The sequence below is a fragment of the Passer domesticus genome, chromosome Z (genome assembly GCF_036417665.1).
Source record: "Passer domesticus isolate bPasDom1 chromosome Z, bPasDom1.hap1, whole genome shotgun sequence".
In the NCBI taxonomy this organism is placed as follows: domain Eukaryota; kingdom Metazoa; phylum Chordata; class Aves; order Passeriformes; family Passeridae; genus Passer; species Passer domesticus.
Genome location: NC_087512.1, coordinates 4,416,198 through 4,428,592, shown reverse-complemented (window position 1 = coordinate 4,428,592; position 12,395 = coordinate 4,416,198).

The following is a 12,395-nucleotide window of genomic DNA, read 5'->3' as shown; positions in this document are numbered from 1 at the left end:
TCTCTTCCCTCCCTTCCTCCTGTCTTGCAGTGGGGAGAAGCTGAGTTTAATGAAATTCAGCTGAAACTAAACACCCTCATTAGCCTCTGCTATCAGGTTGCCACATTTTTGTCACAGTGACTGAGTGCCTTCTGCTGTTACTATAGCAATTCTGCCCTTATTTACAAAAGTTAGGCGCAAATTACTTAACTTTGTTCTCTGTTACTGGGTGGCTTATTGATTTAAACATCCAGGTGCACAAAAGCGAGAAAAGACTCCAGAAAATTTCTATCAAAGATTTCTGGGGGAAAAAAAAAATCTCTCTGAAGATGAATTAATTTGGCATCTCAGTGATGCCATGCTTAGGTGTTACAACACTATCAGGGAGTCTCCTGGAAGGGGGGGTCATTACATAGTGCTAATGATTTTCACTAGTTAAGGGTGGCCTGGGGTTTACTTGGTGGTTCACCTACCCAGTGTAAATACATGGAAGCTGTGGTAGTTTTTTCTTACAGTCTGTGTGTGTCCCGGCTGTAACAATGCTTAAAAATATTTATGCTGGACCTTGTAGCTTATTCTTTACTTTCTTTTCTTTCCCCCCACCCCATCTAATTAATGTGCTCTTTCTCTGTGTCTCATATCCTTTTCTATAACCCTTCTTCATTGCTGGTTCCTTTCTCTAAGTTTGGTTTCTCTGCTTCCTTGAGAGTGTACACATTTTACCAACAACATTAAGCCTTTATTTCTTTCTGAAAAGTGCTGTGTAGCTCATAATGTCTCATGTGACAGAGTTTAATGTTAAATTCAGTGATTGAAGAAACTAACATTTAATTATTTCAGTCATCAGCTGAATAGTCAGATGGAAGCCTTGCAGTCCTACTGCAGCAGAAGACTTTTCACTTTAGAAGTGACACTGTTGGCTCTAAATGATTTGGGAATGCTGATCTATCAACATTATATTTTTGTGGGGAAGAGAGCAAGCTATTTATTTTTAAATCACAGATTACAGTGAAGTTTTCTGAAAAGTAGGGGTAAATGGAAAAAAAAATACAGAAAACAGTGCAAACTTGGTTGCCTGAAATATTGGGCACACAAAGAGTACACCTATAATTTGCCTAAACAGTGCTAATCACATGGAAACATTTTCAGCAATTTGGAGACAAAAAATTAGCCATCAACATGTAAATATCTGAAGTATAAATAATAACATCAGAAGATAATATGGTGAAGGCTAAGAATTTTTCTTCATAACGAAACAACATCCATCACTAAAGACACATCCTAAACTTCTCATTACTGGTCCTGAGTGTAATCGTTGTAGAAGAAACCACCATCAAGTGGTCACTAATTGACATCATGTGATTCTTCTCAGCAGAAGATGAGCTGTCATCCCGCTGTTGCTCTGCTGCCAGGATGCTCACCTTCAATGGCTGTTTCATCCTCCTCGTCCTCCTCGTCCTCATCCTCCTCCTTGTCCTCCTTGTTCTCCTTTTCCTCCTGCACTGCGTGAACAGCACAGGGGATACCTCCTGGCTGAAATATCTCCAAATTGTCTTTTCTTTCTCCTTTTGTTCCAATGTTCCCTTTGTTTTCCTTTTATTGTCTTTGTGGTGACAACTTTGCCTCCATCGGGGGCCTGTCCCCAGGTCCTGTCCAGGGTCCCCTGAAGGGCTCCAGAGCATGTCAGGAAAACATTTATAACTTCTGACTGTGAACCATAATGACCAGCAAAGATCATAACCATTCAGGACAGCAAGCTCAGATGCCTTAATTTAAATCTGATTTTCATCTGTCCATGAAAATCTGAATGTGCACTTATTCTGGAGATGTGAAATTTTTACCTTTTCTTATTCAACATTCTTTTGTTTCTTAAACCCTCCAATTTTTTATGACTTCACTGGTTCAGTCAAAATTTAGTCCTCACTAAGAACAGTAGCTGACATCTCCCTTTGTTCTCCATAACAATTTCTGTTCATGACTTGTGTGGAAAAAGTGCCTTCCTGCCATGTAGAGCAGAAATGCAAATTTTACAAACCTTGATTATAATTTGGTTTGCTTTCAGATAAGTTCCATACAAGCTTATTAATTTACAAAATTTGATTTGAATCCTAATAATAACAGTGATGGCAAAATAATAGCAGTGATGGTAAAATAATAATGTTAACAATTGCCAAAAGTTGTCAAGCTTTTATATAATGAGATAGGAACAAACCCTGGGATTCCACACAGGAATTAATTAAAAAAAAAAAAAGGAAAAGAAAAGACAAAGAAGAAAAAATGTTTTTCTGCTTGGGAAAAAATAGTGTGAGAAAGAAATATTGTTTAATTTATTATCATGGTCTTTTGTGTCTTTCAGCATTCAGCATGCTTTATTTTGCACAAATGGACTACAAATGAAGAGACTGGAATATGACTCTGTGATAAACAAAAGCATCAAACAGTAAATAGGGAAATGAGAGATAGAATTACAGGTGCAAAGCAATTATTACTGTGCCACAGCATTTCAGCTACAAACCATTTTATTCCTGCATATTCTATCAAAGGGATCAGCACTTGGCTTGCAGAGCCACTGATGTTTTCAAGGTCTTTGCATTCATTAGAATTTAATATTGGGAGATTTTACTTTGCTTTGGTTTTTAACCTCTTTTATCCCTTTCAGCACATTACAGAAGAAAATTCTGTATTGAAACACTGCCTAAGAAAGAAGAATACACAGGGATAGGATACATTTTATTGATCAGGTCTATTTTTTATTTTAAAATTATTTCAATTTTTTATATGTGAAGTTTGTGTGGAAATATCAATTTCTGAAGGGTTTAAGATACTGTTTTATATGTATGCCTTAGAAAATACCATTTGAAATGTAAATAGTGATGATTTCTCTGTCTTGGACTCAAACTCATGTTAAAAACACAGGAAATTTCCATCAAGAGAAACTACAAGGATCCACTTTGAATAAAACATAGAGCTGTAGTCATACCATGGTCACAGGTCATGCCTGAGACTTATTAGGTGCATACTTATTTGGTATGAGAATTAGCTATAACACAAAAGAGCATAAACTTGATCTCTAACATCACAGAAGGGGCTTTATATATTTTTTCTAGTGGTGATTCACACCACTAGGAGATAAACATCTCCAGAGACTCATCCCTCTGTCCTATTTCTCTCCGCTGACAAAAAAATAAAAGAGCCTAGAGTGACCAGCTCAGATTTAGATCTCTAACCTTTAGATAGCTCAAATGAGATAAGACAAATCCTACCCTTGGATTCCTGCGCTGTGAACAGTGATGGATCAGCCACCCTAAAGGGAGCAGCCCACAAAGGGAATGAGCTGAGAAGAGATGGTAGGGGAGGTGGGTGGATGGCAGGGAGGACAGCTCTGACCATCTGCCTGGCTCCTTGTCTGGGATGCCTAGCACAAAATGTGGACAAAGTGCCTCTGCCCTTGCAGGATTAGAGTTTCCCTGGATTTGGTTTGCTCAGCAATGAAAATGACCCAATTTGTTCAATAATTTGGTAGGTCAAAATCAATGCATTTAGAAGAATCTCTGTTCTATAGCAATGAGGTTCTGCAGCTAAAAAGGCAATCTCTCATCTACGTGTTTGTTTTTGTTTTGTTTTGTTTTTTGGGGTTTTTTGTTTGTTTGTTTATTTTTATTTGGGTGGTTTTTTTATTTTTTATATTTTTCTTATTTGTTCTTTTTTGATTTTTTTGCTTTGTTTGTTTGTTTGGGTTTTTTAAATTTGTTTTTCATTATCACTCTGCTGTACATCCTGCCAGGGAGTTAAAAAAACAAAGCTAAGAATTTACAAAGCTTCAGAAACATGAATTTTGAAGATCTGCATGAAATAACACAGCATTAGACACACTGACTATTCCTGTTCCATGAGTGGTGAGTCTTAATCAAGTAAGAGGATTTCACCAAGGTTTTACCCTAAGGAAAGCTGCAATAACCCTCTGTTTCCCTCCTCTACAGGGCAGTTATCCCATGTAAAATAATTTTCTAGTATACTCATTAGAACTGGGAATTTTGGGAGAGAATCTGGAAACTGAGATGTACAAACCTGTCAGATTTTACCATAAGTTAAAATGTAAAAAGCATCTTGAATACATTTCAAAAATATGGTGAATGCCAGTGTAAAATTTTGTATGTGCCAGCTGTGTGTGATCATCTTTGTGTGTGTGAAGATCAGAACAGGACACAGAGGTGCAGGAGGGGATGGCACTAATGATTCTCTCTTCTCTTGCTGTGGGGTTTTTCTGGTCACTTTGTGGGTGTTTTCCCCCAGACAAAGATTTTTGCTTCTCTGTGTTGCGTTTTGATGGCATTTGTAGCCTTTGTTCTGTGCTGGCTGCAAGTGTCACACCAAAAGATTGATCAGTGTGTTGTGACAGATATGTAACCTAATGAGGAAGAGTTTTGCTTTCATGATGAGAATGTGATGCTCTTTATGTCCCCAGGGAGCACACATGGCACTCGTGTCCTCAGCTTCATGGAGCTGTGAAGGAGACACTGCAGCCAGGAGGAATTCTGATGATTGATAGTTTTACTTTTCTGATGGATCAGATGGTTATTTAACATTTGTAACTTCTCTTATGAATACACAAAGGTGTATGGAAGCATAAAGTTGTCATGTGTCGTCATGAGAATTTAGTCCTGCATGTATCCTGGAGTTTGGACTTTTAGATGGTGTAGATTCTAGAAAATGGCAATATTAGCTAAAGTATAAATACCAGAATGGTATTTATACTAATAAGATCCAGGCTTCTGTTTTCCCTGTCTCTGTCTAATAAGAGGAAATTACCTCAAGGTGTGTCAGGGGAGCTTTAATTATGATATTAGGGGGAAAAAAAAATTCTCCATGGAGAAGATTGTTCAGCATTGGAACAGGCTGTCCTGACAGCATCCCTGGAGATATTTAAAGATATGGATGTGGCACCTAGGGATGTGGTTTAACAGTGAACACAGTGGTGCTGAGTTAATGGCTGGGCTTGATGATCTTAGAGGACTTTTCCAGCCTAAACAATTCTATGATCCTTCTGCACCTTCATCTTCACTAGTTGTTCCCAAATGGCTTGTTTAAAACACCTAATCAAAAAACAAACAAACAAACAAACAAAAAAACCAAAACAAAACTCAAAAAAAAATTTAAAAAAGGGTGAGGGGTTGCTATCATGCAGGTTTCAGGAAAGCCTTTGTCAGAGTCCCACTTATGACATCACTTATCCTCTACGCATAGAATTTTCTCTGCAAAACTATCTGGGAGCCCAACTTGCTGTTACTTTAGTTCATGCACTTATTTTTTAAGTACTTTACTGCTTAAACGCTTCTTCAGATTTGCATACACTAGTCTCCCCAGCTCTCCTACTGGATGGGCCAAGGCCCAGAAATAATTAAATCTGGCCAAGACTGTCAAGGATAACTCAAAAGGGCTTTTAAAATACATCCATAACAAAAGGAAAACAAAGGATAATGTGGGCCCATTAAAAAATGGACAGGGGACCCTGGTAAGAAAGGGGGCAGAGAAAGCAGAGTTACTGAATGCCTTCCTTGCATCAGTCTTCATTGACAGAACCAGCCCCGAGGGATCTCTGGCACAGGAGACCAGGGCAAAGGAATCTTGGGAGGAAGATCTTCCCTAGTTCAAGGAGGACTGGGTCAGGGAGCACCCAGGCAAACACAACACCCACAAGTCCATTGTCCCTTGTAAGGTGCATCCATGGATGCTGAGGGAGCTGGGGCTGCTCAGCCTGGAGAGGAGCCCCAGCTGAGAGGGAACCCCATCCCTGTCTGTCCCTGTCTCAGGGAGGGTCACAGTAGGGCCCAGGCTCTGCTCCAGAGCCCAGCAATGGCACCAGAGCCAGGGCAGGGACTGAGCCCAGGAAATTCCTCCTGGACATGAGGCAGAACTTCTGTCCTGGGCAGTGACTGAGCACTGGGACAGACTGTGCAGAGAGGGGATGGAGTCTCCCTCACTGGGTATACTCCAGACCCCTCTGGAAACAATCCTGTGCCCTGTGCTCTGGGAATGACCTGCTAGAGCAGGGAGGTGGGACCAAATGAATCCAATGTAGTCCCTTCCAACAAACCTGTGATTCTTAAATTTCTTCCTTAAAAAAACCTCAAACAAGCAAACACGTGCAACGAGACTATCTGGGAAACTGATACAATTTCTTTATCAAAACTAATAATTGTTTCCAATATGCATCATAATTCTTCCTGGATTATGAATGGAAATATGTTATTTTTGTTTTGCTTAAGTAAGATTTAATGCTTTGTTTTCATGTACTGCAGCCCTGAAGTTCTGGGCTGTAATGTAAGTAACACATGGGAGCACTGAGATAAGTTTTAAACCTTTTGCTCTGGCTTTACAGAGTGCTGGAAGTACAAGATATCTCCAATGGACGTAAATTTTTACTTCTCTCTAAACAGACTGCTGTTAATAGTCACTCTTTGAAAATCTATTTGATCTGTTCAAGACGACCCTGAGCTGATCACTGCTAGTGATTGGGGTGCTAACAGATGGGATCAATTATTCCAGTCCTTCCCTTGAGCTCTGATGCTGTCCCTGTTGGAACAGGTTTTGGTGTCTGCTGACAAGATAATGCTATGAGTTTGGATACTATAAATCAATTCTTACAGTTAATTCCTTTTTTCCAAGTCTGGACTCTGTAAATCTTAGACCTCTCTCTCTTTACTCAGTTTCAAAGGTAATTTTGCCCTAATAAGACTGCTAAAACAAGGCTCTAATTTTGTGTATTCCCAAGGTATGTACTGCAGTCAGTCTGAAATAAGTTATAAAAATGGCATGTACTAATTCAGTCAGCCTTCAGAATTGACACAGTGGCTTTCATTTTGCTTTCAGGCTGATACTGCTGGATATCCATTTCTCTCTATTTCTTATTTTATTTTTTAAGGGTCATTTTTTACTGACTAATAGCACTCCAAAAGGAATTCTTCTTCTACAGTTATAATGTGAAAAAGAGAAGGGGAATATTGTTTTCATAGTTCCATGTAAATTCACACTGAATAACTTGTATTTTTTGTACGTTCAATGGCACATGAACATTTGCTTTGAGCCAATTTGTCCTTTTCCCAGCACTTGAAATATCAGTAAAAAAATTGTGAACACCGAAATTGTAGTCAGGATGAAAATTAAACATGCAGTTTTCATCTCCTACTTGTGTTTTGTTCTCCTTCAAAACAATAATTGCAAGAGAAAAATACTTAGACATTTGTGAATCAAACCTGAAGAAAAGGTTTGGCTAAAACTTTGTGGTTTTGAAGCCAGGACAGCAACTCATAGAGTGTTATACTAAGAAGAAAAACAAAGCAGAAATTATTGAGACATTACATGGTGAAGAATGGAGTTCTTGTCTTCCATCAAATGTTGTAAAACCTCTAAAATCAGACAGGGATCATGGACTGTTTGTTTTACATCTGTCTTTTTGCCAGCAAATGTTTGCATTTTCAAGACTATTTCAGTTTTATCATTTAAACTATAGCTCTTAATCCTTTTTTTCCAGCATGCTTGAGAAAGACAATGATTTGTCTTTGCTACCTGACTATAAGATGAAGTGCCAGTACTTAATATTAAAGCCATCATTGCTTATGCCAAATTACTGGTACCTCAGTGAGAACAGACCTAACTGTGAGAAGAGGATTTGACAGCTCTGCACCTATTTCAGAATAATGCAATTAATCCCATTTTTTATTTTCCCCCCCATGCTTTTCAAGCTGTTATCTTAGTTTGCTTGCTTATCAGCATCTAAAGCCTTTATATTCTGTAAGTTTTGCATTTTCTCTGTTGTGAATGAAACAAAAGTGGTTTCTTTGTCCTACACTCAAAGTAGATTTCCTCAAAACTGTGATAATGAACTCAGTGTATTGTCCTGAAATTGTCACATCATCGCTTATGTATTTACCTTCTTCTAACTGACAATGAAACACATCAGAAACTAACAGGAAAAAGATAAGGAGGCTGGGGTTTATAGAGAAATTCCATTAAATCTGGTATCTAAACTGGGATATTTTAATGAATGGACTTCTGCAGCAAAATGTGACAGTTAATGAGTTTCATTGTGTAAATAGTGAATCACCTCCTGCAGTATCTTGAGAAAATTCCTCTGGTAAATTTTTTGGTAGAATAAGGCATTTCCAACATGTCCCACAATATTTATGCTGCAAATTTTAAAACTTTATAATTATCCACAAAAAGAATTAATTACCCTTTCCTTTTGCTTGGACAAGACATGAGGATTAGAAAAGTGAAAACTGAAAAAATGTTATTTGTGTTTCATATAAATAATGCCAATGAAAATGTTGGCCTGTAAGCAAGTGTGAACACTTTGGCAGCACAACTTCTTGATACAATCAATACCCAGACAGACTTTCATGGTTCTTGTCAAATGCAAAGTCATTACCAATATAATTCTCTCCTTATTGTGAGAAGGGACAAAAAGCATGAATCAACCACAGTGCACCTTGATGAACTGCAAAGGTGGAGGTCTCATACTAATTAAAAATAGGAAAGGTAGTCTTACAACCAAGGCAGATAAATGTGTTTGTTTGTCAGATACATCTCTTCCACTCCTTGTTTGGACTAATGATGCTGTCTGGAAGCAGCATTCATTGTATGCAATAGTTATTTGAGACTAATACTTATTTTACTCAGACATATTTATCATTTTCCCTTGAGTTGGAGCCAAACAAGGATTGTTCTCTGACCTTGGTGCAACAGGCTACAGTAGTAATCAGCTTCAAAGACTTGGCAAGCTTTGGGGGAGAGTTCTCTCTTAAGGAATGCAGCAGTATTCCAGCTGGCCAATGAGAAACATCATCTCTGGAGAAGGGAAAAGTTAAGGAAATGGAAGAAACCAAATCAGGATCCCAATGGGATTTCAAGATGACTTAAATACACAATAGTCATCTTAGTTACATTGTAACTGAAATAGATAATTAGAGTGAAATCACATAAATAATTAATCACCTTAAATTCAGGACCTGAGTTTTGAACTGAAGCAGACTTATATATAAGCACCTACATTGTAACTAAATACACACATATATAAACATATATATGAATTTTAACCTGAAATAAGGTTTAAAATGGAAGATGCCATGCCTGAAAACGGACACAGGAAAGGAAATACTACCTAGTTTAGGTCCCATGTATGTGGGTTGACATCCAAATACTCTATGGGTAAAACTAGGACAAGGCAAAGGTTAGAATTTACTTGCTAATGGTAATGTCAGATATTTTGTCACAAGGCATTTCACAAAACATTCAATTTTTTCCCCCCTTTGTATGGAAGAGAATTCATTGCTATTTTTGTTAGAATCTGTCCTGTTTTTTCATGTGAAATGTCCTTTTCTTTTTTTTTTTTCATGATCTACAATGAATTGCAGGGCTATTGAAAGCGTATTTTTCAAAAGCTCCTGATGCAGCAGTAAAATTAAACCCACAGATAATGCCTTCCACTGGATCTCAGCTAGGCTGTTCTAAAAGGTGGGATGCTGGTGACTGGGGATTTACTCTAAATACCGATGGCCAGCTACAAGACTTGTTTGATCAATAGTGTTACACTTTGTCTGTCCACATCCTGGAGATTCAAGCTGTGTCTTTGTTCCTTAATCCTAAATGAGAGTTTGATTCTCCTGTCTTTCCTATAAGTTCATTATATGTAAAGCTAAATCTGGCCGTGTTCCTCTATTTCTTTCCCCATAATCTGTGAGCAACAATATCTGGTTTTCCAATGTATCTCTATCTCAGGCAACCTTATAGTTATTGTTACTGGAATTGCCTGTCGCAGAACTCAAATGTTTGGAGTAAGATTTATCCCAACAAGCTTTATGCACATAAAAGTCTGGTGTGTAGTCTAATTTCTAATTGGCAAAGAGATGAAAGTGCCTCCAAAAGCGATTTATCCCATCTCGCACGCCTGTCTCTGGATGGGTTGAGGCATCCTCGGGAAATGACTATTCCTTTCAATTTCTTTTAACTACATGGCTGGGGTTGAATATTACCATGACAGCGCTTACTGGGAAGAAAAGTCTTCCACAGGAAAATTACCTGCCAGCTGGCGATGGCACTGGGCTATAACAGATTGTCACACAGGGAAGGGGAGCGTGTCAGGACAGTGCAGAACACTGCAGCCTCCAAGGGTTAACTGCACACCATGAGTTGATGTTTGCAAGCAAAGAAGTCTGTGTTGACTTCTGGGCTGAGCATGACTGGAGAAATGAAGCTTATAAAGCAACCTTAAATTTTCCTGCTGTCAATTAAACCAGGATGTCTGTTCCCAGAAGACCTTTTGGGAGTCCCTTCTTTTGGGACTTTTCTGTGATTTTTGACCATATTTGTATTTTTTAAATACAATAAATTGTACTTTTTAAGGTTAACTTTTAAGTGTTTTTCTTTTTTTGTGGAGAATGCAAGCAGTGTCCTCAAAGTATGTAGCAGGGAACACCAGGAAATTAAGAGAAATGTTTACATTACAATGGTCTAACACTAGAATTGTTGAGCTAGAACTGTAAAAATGCAGATGGAGTTAAAGGGACTACTGACTTCTAGAGTGAGTTTCTAAAAATGTTGCATGGGTAATGAGGATTCCATCATTTCATAAGGAGTAAATTGGTAATTGATTGTGCAAAGAGGGCCTGAAGTTATGAAACAATGCTAAAAATGTGGAAGCTATTTCACAAACAAGAAAAAAAAAAAAAAAAAAAAAAAAAAAAAAAAAAAAAAAAAAAAAAAAAAAAAAAAAAAAAAAAAAAGGGCTATTTCCAGAAAGGGAGCTCTGGTTTTACAGGAGCTCTGAGATTCTTGCTGACAGTAGCTGAACATCTCACCAGAGTGGTGCTATGGAAAATGCAGAGTATAGAATCCTGCAAAACTACACTATGGAAATCTGATTGGAACATCATTCTATGTCTGATGCAAATGTGAAATCACTTCTTGAATCCTGTGTTCAGTTTTAGGCCACTCACTCCAAAAATGACACTGAGTTCCTGGAGCATGTCCAGAGAAGGGCATGGAGCACAGGTCTGATGGGGAGCAGTTTAATGAACTGGGATTGTTTATTCTGGAGAAAAGGAGACTCAGGGGGACCTTCTGGCTCTGCACAACTCCCTGACAGGAGGGTGCAATCAGGTGGGGGTCAGGTTCTGATCCCTGGGAACAAAGTACAGGACAAGAGGAAATGTCCTCAAGCTGCATCAGGGTGGATTTTGATTGCATACCTGTAGAATTTTTCTTACTGAAAAGTTTGTCAAGCATTGGAACTGGCTATCCAGGGCAGTTGTTTCCACGACCTCACCATCCTTGGAGGTATTTAAAAGTCCTGTGGATGTAGCACTTGGGACATAGTTTAGTGGTGGCCTTGGCAGTGCCGGGTTAATGGCTGGACTCAATGATATTGCAGGACTTTTCCAACCTTAATGAGTCCACAACTGCCTCAGGCAGTGCTGTCATTCCTGTGACATGGAAGTGGGATAAGTAAGGATTACCCTTTTGAGGCCCAACAGGGGAGTTGTTCTTCATAGTGGCTAATCTGGAGTTTGTGTAACCACAGACTGCCATGAAGAATTATTTCTAAACTGTTTGCCATAAATTGTAAGTAGCTGTGTCTTCAATACAGCTACACGAAGGGCTAGGAGCACATGGATTAGGGTGTGTGAAAAAAAAAACACAAAACAAACATGGTTTAAATGAATGGTCTTTATGTCCTTGTTAGGAGTCCTTCTACTGTGTGCTGCTAGGATTGTAGATTGGATATTCAACTTCCCATGAATCATGGGAGTGAAAATCTCCAGGGAGAAAGTTTTCTGTCAATACAGAATCCCAGAATCATTTAGGCAGGAGAAGAACTCTGAGACCATCGAGTCCAACCCGTGACTGCTCCCCACCTTGTCACTGCCCACAGTACTGAGTGTTATGTCCCATCATTCCTTGGACACCTCCAAGGATGTGGACTCAGCACCTGGGCAGCCTCTTCCAGTGTTCAACCACCCTTTCTATGAAAAAAATTCCTCCTGATTTCCAGTCTGAATCTCTCCTGGTGCAGCTTGAGACCATTTCTCTTTGTTCTCTGCTTTGTTCCCTGGAAGCAGAGCCTGACCCCTCCTGTCAGGAGCTGTGCAGAGCCACAAGGTCCCCCCTGAGCCTCCTTTTCTCCAGGCTCAGCCCCTTCCCAGCTCCCTCAGCTGCTGATCATACCCTCTAGACCCTTCCCCACCTCCATGGCCTGACAGCACCTGCACTGGTCCCTGACAGCACCTGTCTTCCTTTGCTTGAATTCCCCTAAAGTAGTCCTGTAAACACATGAGATGTCAATGAATCTCTTACACCCAGGAGAAGTACTGATTTTATAGGTTATGTAGCTTATAAGGGCATGTTCAGTTACTCTTAAA